This window comes from Canis lupus, chromosome 24 (genome assembly GCF_011100685.1).
Source record: "Canis lupus familiaris isolate Mischka breed German Shepherd chromosome 24, alternate assembly UU_Cfam_GSD_1.0, whole genome shotgun sequence".
NCBI lineage: Eukaryota > Metazoa > Chordata > Mammalia > Carnivora > Canidae > Canis > Canis lupus.
The window spans coordinates 26,794,437-26,806,217 of NC_049245.1; the positions used below are offsets into that span (position 1 = coordinate 26,794,437).

At 49.1% G+C, this 11,781-nt stretch overlaps 1 long non-coding RNA gene across 1 annotated transcript; it reads left to right on the top strand.

Annotated features, from left to right (window-relative positions):
* Window positions 1-234: 234 nt before the first annotated feature.
* On the top strand, window positions 235-8,772 carry LOC119865545. The gene is made up of 3 exons (XR_005377373.1): window positions 235-533; window positions 1,492-1,594; window positions 8,382-8,772. It is a non-coding gene; the product is annotated as an uncharacterized LOC119865545 (long non-coding RNA).
* The last annotated feature ends 3,009 nt before the right edge of the window (window positions 8,773-11,781 follow it).

Genomic DNA, 11,781 nt, shown 5'->3' on the forward strand with positions numbered 1-11,781 from the left:
TCATGAGAAGGGGCGGGTAATAATGGCTGAGCACACCGCACTAATTCAATTTCCACCGCCTCGGCGTGTTTACTTAATCACCAAGGGACCCGGGTTACTCAGTACAATTATTTATTCGGAATTAGATCTGGAGGCATCTGGACTGGAAACAGGGAACCAGGAGCAAAATGGAAATCGAATTCTCTTTGTCTTTCCCTCGCAGCCGCCTCCTCCTGACTGTCTGCCAAGGCTCCAGGCCCAGCAGGGCTTGGGGGACAGGCCTCCGAGCGGGTCAGGCTGTTGCTCACAGGCGTCGGCTTGTGCTGGGCTTGAACCAGTGCCAGGTGCTCTGGCCTCGGCAGGAATCTGCCATCAGCAGTGGCCTAGGAGGTACCGCCAGGCCCAGCGTGGGCCAGGAAGCCGCCCTCGCCAAGAGTGTGCCCATGAGCAGTGGCTCCAGAGGTGGCTCCTTCCCGGGCTGGGGGTAGTGCTGGGGGCTGGCGCAGGTTGGACATGCAACGTTGCCAAGGACTTGATCACGGGATCCCATAGAGGTGAGAGTGTGACATGGGATCTAAATAATGCCCGCTCATTATTCATCCTCAGCCTAACTGTTACCTCCTCTAGGAAGCTTTCCCTTGCTCCCTAGACTAGGTCACCTCCTATCACAGCCAGGATGTGGGTGTTCACACAATGGTTTCTAGTTAGTTTTTCAGGGTTTCTTTCTCCCAGTAGACTTCCAGTGGCATGGGCACAGGTCCCCTGGATCTCCTGGTCATCCCTGTATGGTGAGCATCCAGCAAGGGCCAGCACAGAGAAGATGCCTGACAAATCTTCTTTTTTTTTTAGATTTTTTATTTTATTTTATTTATTTTAAAATTTTATGTATTATTTATGCACGACACACACACACACACACACACACACACAGAGGCAGAGACACAGGCAGAAGGAAAAGCAGGCTCAATGCAGGGGGCCTGACGTGGGACTTGATCCCGGGTCTCCAGGATCACGCCCTGGGCTGAAGGCAGCGCTAAACCACTGAGCCACCTGGGCTGCCCTTTTTTTTTTTTTTTAATTAATTGAGAGACACACAGAGAGAGGCAGAGACATAGGCAGAGGGAGAAGCAGGCTCCCCTCAGGGAGCCTGAAGTGGGACTCGATCCCCAGACCCAGGATCATGCCCTGAGCCAAAGGCAGATGCTCAACCACTGAGCCACCCAGGTGTCCCCTGATAAATCATCTTGTTGACTAGTTGACTGACTGATTCTTGGGCCTCTATTTCCTTACTTGCAGAGGGAGGATAAGAATATCCACCTTGTGGAGTTGCTGTGAGGATTCGGTGACTTCAGTATAAAGAGACTCAGGGGATTTCTGTGTCATGAGTGCAGAGTGTTGAGCCCAGTACTGGCTCAGATAAAAGCTCAGTTAGCATGTGATGCTATTATTAATGTTTTTGTTATTTCTGATTGTGGTAGAGCACAGAAGGGTTAACTCTGCTCTGTTTTGCAGGGGGCTGATTCCTATAGGCTGTGTTTTCCAGGCTTCTGGGATGACTGGTTTCCAGCTGGGTTTGGCCCATGGGAGGCATTGCTGGGAGACTGGAGGTTGGGAGGTAAGGAGAAGCTGGGGCATTTCTCCCTCCAGGCCTTGGCCAGCAAATCCAACAGTGACTTTTCTCCTCCATATCTCTAGCTCCCCTGTAGCTCCGCTGTGGTTCCAGATTCCACCGTGACCCTGCTCCTGGGCAGGCAACACCACCTCTGCCTCTGTCTCTCAGGTCTCAGAGCGGTGGCAGCCTCCTGCCATTACTAGACTTTGAGCTGCTTCACTGTCCCCAGGTGGCTTCTCAGCTCTTCTGCCATTTTCCATTTCTTAAAGTTCTTATTTTATAAATATTCAAGTATTTCCTGGCTAGACACTGAGCAATACACTTCCCTATTCAGCTGTCAGCTCCTGGTGGAAAGGGCTCTATCTCGTATCCCCAATGGCCTGGACACAGAGAAGCTACCAAAAGGTGAATGAATGAGTGAGTGAATGAAAACATTCTGATTATGTGACTTTCTCCTAGCCAGACTTTCCTCTTATTTAGTAAGAGAATAAACTAAACATTACTTAATAAATGTTTGAATTAAAACGACATCAATAATACTACTAATGAATTATTTTGTAAACAGAAAAGGGTTTGTAAATATTTCTGAGCCAGGACATTTCTTTGCAAACTGTAAAGTTCTGTACCCGCATCGGGCTTTCCTACTGTCTCAGCCCAGCTCTGCATTCCTGCTGAGGTGGCAGGTGGGCTGAGGAGAGCGAGAGGAGGGAGCATAGAGGATTGGAAGCAACACCTCAGCCAAAGAACAAAAGGTGGGGAGGCGTGCAGGGGACAGTGGAGGATTTAATTATTATAGACTCATTAAGGGAAATCTCTTCCCTTCTTTGCTTCCTCCAAAGCACTTGGACCCCTGGTGCCCAGCCAAAGCTTTTCATTAGAATTCCTCTGAACTAGGGTCAGGTTGGGAGATGGTCAAGATCTACTAGTTTGTCTGCCCAACAAGGGGAGGAGGCTGCAGGAGGGGCATTTCTCTAGAAGTCACCTGGGAATAGCAGGGCAGGTGAAATTTGGGGTTCAGATCGGATAATCAGTGAAAGGGGACTTCAGAGACTTTAGGGAGTGACCCAGCCTGTCTTAGATTGGGTTCCCTTAAACGCAGAGGCTGAGGCAAGGACATGGGTACAAGTAATGGGAAGTAATCACAGGAAGCAGGAATGAGGGAGACAGGGAGGTAGCTGGTTGCTGCTGTGGACCACTGAGGTTCAATCCTGGCAGACCCTCTGCTTACCATGTAGACTCAGTCACCCAAAGGTTGGGAGGCTGGGGCATGTACCCACCAACCCCCATTCCCTCAAGGTTTCAGCTTTGCCCCAGGTGGCATTAATTCCCTCACACTTGTGGACTGTGCCTGTGGGTGGACTGAGCAGGAGGCTAGGGCCTCAAAAAAAGCCTTGAGGTAGAAAAATTAAGAGACTTGCCAGGCATTTGAGGCAGGATGCTGCCAGTGCGCATGCACACCATGAACCACGCCTACGGCTGAAAGGTGGGATGTGGGGTGTGGCACCGGGCACCCACAGCATCTCCCACTCTCGGCTGCCCCAGATGTTCTTCAGCCTGGGTCCCCAAGCTCCATGGCCCTTCCTCTTTTTTTCTTCCTTCCTTGGAAAGAGAAAAGCTCAAATAAAGAGCCTTCCTGGCCCCTTCCTATAGCTACTGACATCCTAAAAGCCAGAGATCCCCTTATTCTAAGATTTTAGGAGTTTGCAGTTCTGTGACAATGGCCCTAGAAGGCAGATTCTCCTCTTCCAAGATTCTAGAATTTTTAAGATTCCACAAAATGGGGAGGAGGTTTCTGCTTTAGGACTGGAGTGGCTTCTGTCACCTAGCCAAGTGCCACCAGGCTTTGGGACCCCAAATAGGCCACGGGGGGCTGGGACCATCCTGGAGGAAAGCCCGAAGTGCCCCTGTCTCCAGGCTTGTGATGACATGTGAGGCCTCATTCATAATTAATCCAGTTGCTTGGCGAGCAGGGGGCTGCAGATGCTCCGGGGCGGAGAGGGTGCCCTGGAGAGACCCTTCTGTCCCCTCGGAGGAAGGAGCCACCTTTGCCAGCCTGCAGCCTCTTCCGTATCACAACAGCTGCTTAACCAGCCTCCCTCACCCTTCCCTCCTGTTTCCTTTCCTCATGCTCCAGATCAAGGAGCCAGTTTCGCTGGGCAATCCTCAATCAGCAGCTGCCTACTAAGGGCTAAGCACTAGGTTAAGCCTTTGAAACATCTATTGCAGATTGGAGCCCCCCCACACAGAGTACGGGGTGCAAGATATTTATCAGGGATCCACAGGTAGGAAAGGGAAGGGAGGAGGCAGGATGGGACAAGTGAAGGCAACTGGTCCAAGCTCTGCAAAGCCTCTCCAGGCCTGCAGGGAGCTCTGGAGAGAGCACTGCCTGGCAGGACTGGTCTGCACCAGGCCAAATGGCCAAGCCGTTAGACCCCTGCTTAGTCACCACGTGCCGACTGCCCGGGGGAGGGTGTGACCTCGGGCCACACGCTCTCTGCAGCTGAGGCAGACCTGAAAGAGCCAGGGGTCTAACGCGGCCCACACCAGGCAGCAAGGCCTTCATCCAAGAGGGGCCTTGCTTGTCCACCACGACAGCCGAGATCCGCCCGGAGCCCCCTCGCCGCCACCCATCGGTGTAGGAATTAACAAACTTACTTTAGAGATGAGTTCACAGAGCTTGAGCAGCTTGCCCAAAGCAGCTTCCAAAAAAAGAAGTGAGAGTTGGAAGGCAGGTCTGTCCATGACCAAAGTCTCAGGGTCTCCTCACCGTAGGTTAGCTGTCCTCTGCACAGGGGGGACCCATTTTTACCCGTTTTTTGTAGGTGCAAATGGGAGCTGGATGGGGAGCACCAAGGATCATTGCCCCGAGCTTCAGCCCCACAGTGTCCTCAGCCTCCTTTCCCCTCAGCCTTTCCTTGTTCCTCATCTATTTAGCATCCTCCTCCCCTACTCTCCGCCCCTGTGGTCCAGGTGGGTCTCCACCTCCTGCTCCAGGACCAAGCCTGTGACCAGGCTTAGCTAATCAGTATGTCACATTCCGTCAGCTGGGCAGTAGGTCCATAGCTGTCATGTGACTGAAGGGGACACCCCGCCCCTCACCCCCATCAGAGTCAACTCCAGGACTATTGCAGTAACTGCCAGAAAAATCTTGCCCTTTCTAGCTGCACTTTGAACCTGCAACAGGATAGAACTGTTGCTGTTGGTCTGTCCCAGTTATTCATCCCTGGGTAACAGGCCACCTCAAAACTTAGTGGCTTAAAACAACAATGACCTATTATTTCTTAATGATTCTGTCGGTTGATAGTGGTGTTTTGTTCCATAGGTGTTGGCTGGGGTCACTCATGAGGCTGCAGACAGCTGTGGCTGGACCAGAAGGTCCAAGAAGCAGTAGACTGAGGGGGAGAGGAGAAGAGGGAGGGGTGTTGAGGGGGAAGGAGGGAGGAGTGGTTAGCCCCCAATGTAGGTAATAAAAAGGAGTATTTTTTTGCTGAGCATGAAAATGATAACACTGAAAGTCAATCCGCTTTTTATCATCACTGCATGCTGGCGATCTTAAACAATGCTAGTGCTAAATACCCCACCCTCTCCCACTAAGGCCACCTCCATCCCTACCCATGCCGCTCCCCCCCCCCCACCCCCCGCCATTAATAAAAAGGCATCTCTCAGAGTCTGGAATGTTTTCAATGATTGGTAGCCGGGGCACTTTGGTTCTCCTATGTGTGACCTCCATTCCCATATGGCATGTCATCTTCCTTGACCTCTTCACACAGTCTTCCTCTTCAGCAAGATAGTCTGGACTTCCTCACAGCATGGCAGCAGGAGTCCAAGAGGGAGCACACAGATGTCCAAGTGCATATAAAGCCTTCCCTTGTATCACATATGCTAATCTCATATTGGCCAAAGCAACTCACGTGGTCAGGTCATGCATTAAATGTTGGAGGGGGGATCCCTGGGTGGCGCAGCAGTTTGGCGCCTGCCTTTGGCCCAGGGCGCGATCCTGGAGACCCGGGATCGAATCCCACATCAGGCTCCCAGTGCATGGAGCCTGCTTCTCCCTCTGTCTGTGTCTCTGCCTCTCTCTCTCTCTCTCTCTCTCTCTCTGTGACTATCATAAATAAATAAAAAAAAAAAATTAAAAAAAAAATAAATAAATGTTGGAGGGGACCCACCGGGACGTAATACTGGGAAGCATGGCTTATCATGCCACCAAGGCAGCAATCTGCCACATGGGCCTTCCCTACCCCCTGGGAAGGAGGGTCAAGCAGAGCCATGAGCTGTGGTGTGTATCAGGCAGGGTCCTTAAAGGAGATAGAGCCACTCAAACTGTAATTTCAGGAGACTATAATAAAGAGGCTATTTACAAAGGTGTCGATGGTGTTTAGAGAATTCCCCAAAGGTTGGTTCCTTTGGGCTAATAGTAGTAAGGAGCCTTTGACACCCCAAGGCCTGAAGGGCAAGAACAGGATGTGGTTGCTAGAATCCAGAGAGGGGTTGTGGCTCTAAGAGGGAACTACCTGGTAGGAGCTGGGGCTTTCAGTAGAGGGAGATGACAGAGAGGAACCTGGGAGGGAGAAATAGTCTACTTTCATCTTCTTCTTCTCTCTGATTGCCTGCCATTTCTTCACATTGGCCAAACCCTACTAGAAGCCAGAGGCAGGGCATGCTGCAGATGCCATCCGTGCAGGTCAGCCTCCAAGTGTCAGAGCAGAGAGGACCAGGGTAGAGGGCAGTCTGCAGGACCTAAGGAAGATATCCAGCACTAGGCACCACTCTTGGGAAATCAGAAAATGAACTAGCACAGGCCCAAGAGGCTAGGTGGAAAGACACTGGATTCTGAATACATCATCTGGGCTCCTGAATCCAGCAGAACCTGAAGCAGCTCTATTCCTGAGCTTTTTACCTATGTAAGCTAATAAACACTTTTTTCCTCCATACGCCAATATAGGTTGGTTTCCGTCTCATGCTACCTCAAGGTCCTGGCTGATGATACACTCCCATTGAGGAGCTGGTCCTTTAATGATATGATTACATTTCACTCTTACCAGAGTCCTAAGAGGGCAATGAACATTGCAGGTGAGCGAACTGAGGCTCTGAGAGGTTGAAGGATGTGATCTAGGTCATCTGGCTCACTGGCCGCAGATATGGGATCTGACCTGCACCCAGTGTCAGTGTTCTAGCCATGTTTAGCCACTCTCTGCCTCCTGAATATGCCATACTCTCTTGCCTCTTCATTTTTACTGGGTGGAATAGTTTCCCCCTCCCTAAAAAAGCCAAGTCCTAACCCCAGGAACTTTCGATTTTGTGCTTATTTGGAAATAGGATTATTGAAAATGTAATCAAGTTGGAATCTTGAGATTGTCCTGGATTTAGGGCAGGCTCTAAATTAAAATGACAGGCGCCCTTATAAGAGAAAGAAGGAGATTTGCATCAGAGACACAGAGAGCAGAGCATATGAAGACAGACAGCAACGGTAGAGACTGGAGCCATGTATCTATAAGCCAAGGAAGTCCAAGGTTTGCCTACACCACCAGAAGCGAGGAAAGACACATAAAACAGATTCTTTCTCAGAGCTCCAGAAACTACCACCCCTGCAGATATCTTGGTTTTAGACTTCTGACCTCCAGAATTGTGAGAGAAGAAATTACTGTAGTTTTGGATTACTGAGTTTATAGTAATTTGTAATGACAGCCCTAGGAAGCTAATACAGGACCTTTGCACATGCCATTCCATTGGCCTATAATATAATCCTCTTCCCTTCCCCAAATCTGCACTCCTGCCCTTTGGGGTTTATAAGTAAACAAACCTACACAGAAGAAAGGAGTCCTTCCAAGGAATCACTCACTCTGCCCCCTCGCATGTCTTTCCTCCTTGCCTTAGAGATCTCAGCCCAAATGCCACCTCCTCCAGGAAGACTTCCCTCCGTTCCTACTCTTCTCTGTGATTCCACAGTCCCCTACACTGCCTCTGCCACAGCTGTGCTGGCAGTATCTGTTGACGTGGACTGTTTTTCACTGCCCTGTTGGACTGGGCACTGCTCAGAGGCAGGAACTGTGCAGGATTCCTCTTTGTGGCTGCAGCTGTGCCTAACAAAGGTTCAGGCACAGCAGGGATATTCACGAATGCTTGCTGCATGGATAAATGGACACATGTTCAGTTCGCCTCCAGTTCTGCCCCAATTATGGACTCCTGCCCCTCAGGGGAATAACCCTTTCTGGGAGCATGTGTGAAATAGTTTGAGATCACCAGTGGTGGAGGGCGGCAGGACACCCATCCTTGAGTTCAGCAGCACCTTAGCACAGCCCTCCTGCCCGTGATGCCAACGCCCCGTCAGAGGCGTGACAAACAGCTTGGCTGATGGCTTATAATGTCAGAGATGATGGAAACAGGGAGGCAATGGCTGAAAGAATGGGTTGGGGACGCTTGTCATAACTTTATTTGTGGGAGGTGAGTTCCTGTCGGCCGGGTGATGGATGGAGCCAGGGCAGGCACAATGCAGACCCTGCCACTGCATCTCCCCTTTCTCTCTAAGCCAAATGACTTTGGGGATGAAAAATGACTTTCTTGGGAGAATCAGGGAGGAGGGACTTCAGGGGAAGGGGACTGTGTGGTCGGCACCTTGGAACGACTTTTACTTTCTTCCCTGAGAGCTGAGTTTCGCCTGGTCCAGCCTGATGGTGTCTTTTCCTTTCTCCCTCCCTTCTTCCAAGGAGTTTATTGAGATTATTGATCCCAGACACATTACCTGCCTTAATCTTCAAAACTGTCTAAAACGGAATGTGTGCTTTTACAGATGAGGAAGCTGAGGCTTGAAAAGTGGAAGGATACTACCCTAAGTTGCCTGGAAAGAAAGCAGTGGACCTGGGATTTAAACCTGGATCCAGTTACTCCAAACCCTGACCTCTCTGCAACATGATGTAATAAAGACCATGTATGTAGCATGTGCTAAGTTCTTTGGAAGCACAGTGCAGAGAGTTATTAATCAGATGGGGGAAAAATCAGGGAAGAGTGCCTGGAAGAGAAGATATTTGAATTGACTCTTGAAGGGTGAATAAAATATCAACTGGTAGAAAAAGAGGATATTGGAATTGAGGAGGGAAAAGAGAGAAGTAACATATGCTTTTATTTGCTTGCCCCAAAGCAGTCAGTCACTGACCTCTTTCTACCTTCTAACGGAACCTTAATTTGGGGGGATACTCCATCCTGTTACAATGGCCATAGACATTATTAAACCATTTGTTAAATTTACATTTGCCTTGTGAGTGATTCGTTTGGAAAGAGGAATGAGAACAAATCTGGCTGATGAGATATAAGAAATGTTTTCCCAAGGACTTCTGAGAAGTCTGAGAAGGGTTTTCTTGTTCTCAGAGAAAGAATCTCTTCTTTTGCAGGATATGGTCACATCTGTACTTGATGCCTGGAGGTGTGGCATCCATCTTGTGACCAGGAGGAGAAAATAACACACTGATGATGGCTCAGTGGGAAGATGGGAGTGGCATCACTGAGCTGCTGAGTCAATGGCTCTTGCAGCCACCAAACCTTAGAACTTAATCTTTGAGTTGATACATGTTTCTCACTGTTAATCAGCTAAATTGGTGGTTTTCAGCTAATTGGTGGTTTCAATTTCATAGCCTAAAGCATTCTGACTGGTTCAAGAGCTGAAGAGGATACCAAGCACATAGTTGTTTCCACAGCTCAGGCTTGGAGAAGAGGTAGAGATGAGGGCTAAAGGTATAGGCTTTGCAGTTAGACAGAGCTGGCTTCAAGTTCCAGCTTGGCCACTTCCTAGTTGTGTGACCTTAGGCAAGTCACTTAATGTCCGTGGGATTCAATTCCTGGGGATGAGAATAATACTCCTATCATATGGCTCTGATGATAAAATAAGATAATGCACCAAAAGGGCTCCTTAGCACAGGGCAGGGTTCATATTAAGTACTCATTATGTCACCCTGGTAGTAGCTGTTATTATCATTATTGAATTTTTTGGCCTCCATGGAAACCTTTATGCTCACTTCACATACTTGCCCTAACTCATATACTCACACTAACACTAGAGTTGGCTAACCCCCATTCACCCACATCTAGTTCCCATAGTACTGTGATTGTGTAGGTTTTGTGGTCTTGGAACCACATTCCATACTGGAGGGGGAGAAGGGAGGGCCTGGAGTCTGGTCATGGCACTCACCACACAATGTCGTGTTCTGGCAGGAGTTATCATGGGTAAGGTGAGGTTTTGTGGCCATAATTCAGCCCCAGATGGATTTACAAAAGGGACTTCCCTCTCAGCCAAGGCTGCTTGGACCTTTCACATCCTCAAGCAACTAAAGTGTTCTGCATCTCAAGGTCCTTGATAGTGGTGAGAAGCAGGTGTCACTAAAGGAGCAGCATGTTCCCTCCACCAAAACCCAGGCCTTATCAACAGATACACCTGTAGCCAGCAGATGATAAAGCTAAGTCCTAGGCATACCTCACACTGTTTTTGCCTTTTGGCTTGGATCAAGCTTCTGTTCTCCCCCCCTTGTTCTGTCTGACTCAGTTTGGCTCCCCACCATTGCTGGTGGTGGTGGTTTTCATTTCTGAGAGGCACCCCTTAGACTGAATTCTGAAGTCAGTATTTCCAAGTGTTGTGGATATCCATTGTATGGGCCTACTTTCATTCTGCCATACCTGCCTCTGTCCATATGGCTCCCAAAGAAGCAGGCATGTTATTCCTCAGCTGCATGCCTCTGATCATACTTGATTGGGCCAGAGGTGGGCACCTGACTGGAGCTAAGACAGTCAGAAAACTTCCATTGGATTTTTTTTTTTTACTTTTTTATTTAAAGATTTTATTTATTCATTCATGAGAGACAGAGAGGGAGAGAGAGAGAGAGAGAGAGAGAGGCAGAGACACAGGCAGAGGGAGAAGCAGACTCCATGTAGGGAGCCCAACATGGGATTCGATCCAGGGACTCCAGAATCATGCCCTGGGCCGAAGGCAGGCTCTCAACCGCTGAGCCACCCAGGGATCCCCTATTTTTTGTTTTTTTAAGATTATTTATTTGAGAGCAAGAGAGAGATCATGGCAGGGAGGGGTAGAGGGTGAGGGGGAGAGAATCTCAAGTGGACTCCCTGCCGAATGTGGAGCCCAAAGCAGGGGTTCAATCTTACCACCCTGAGATTACCACCTGAGCCAAAACCAAGAGTCTGATGCTTAACCAACTGAATCACCCAGATGGTCCTCCATGGGATTTTTCAACCTAGGGCCAGAGCCAATGCCTTTCTTTTTTAAAAAGATGTATGTATTTATTTATTTATTTATTTATTTATTTATTTATTTATTTATTTTAGAGAGAGTACATGTGTGCATGAGCGGGAGGAGGGGCAGAGGGAGAGGGACAGGGTAAGCAGGCTCCCCGCTGACCATGGAGCCCCATGAGTAGCTTGACCTCACAACCCTGAGATTCTGACCTGAGCCAAAATCAAGAGCCAGAGGCTTAACCAACCCAGGTGCCCTTAGCCAATTTCTTCCTAAGGTAGAAGATGTGGGATTTCAATTTGGAGGTGACTATTCGTCATGCTTCCCAGTATGTGGAAGGAGTCAGAATACAATGTGAGAGAATGAGGAAAGCAGAGACAAATGATGACCAGATGATCCCTGCCCCCTCAACACCCACTGTGCCTGATTTCCTGAGGACCAAAGAGGGACCACTGCCTGGCCACAGCCGAGATTAGTCAATCTTTCTTAAGTAGCAGAAGCTGATATGTTCCCCTTTTTGCCTTGACTAGTTCAAGTTGGACTTCGATCCCAATGACAAGAACCTTGACTGACACCCTCTGAAGCTCTTGTATGGCCCAGGGCCTACTTACCCTTCTCCTTTCAGGATCTCTTCACAACCACCTCCTTCTTTCCATTGCCAACCTTGGCCAGGAGTCTGAACTAGCTCCTGAGGCCCTGGCATGGCTTCTGTCCTTCTTGCTCCACCCACTCTCCCCGAGTGACCTCATTCACTTCCATGGCTCAGCCTCAACAACCTCAATTTGCTTATAACTTCTAAACCCCTAGCTCCATTCTGGACCCCATCTGAGCCCCCGGCTTTTCAAACATGGCGGAGTTTGTTGATCACCCTAATAGCAAGCATCAGAATTCTTCCTGAAAACAACTATTTGGGTTGAGTGGATACCTTGATAAGCTTCCTTGGGAACAGGTAAAG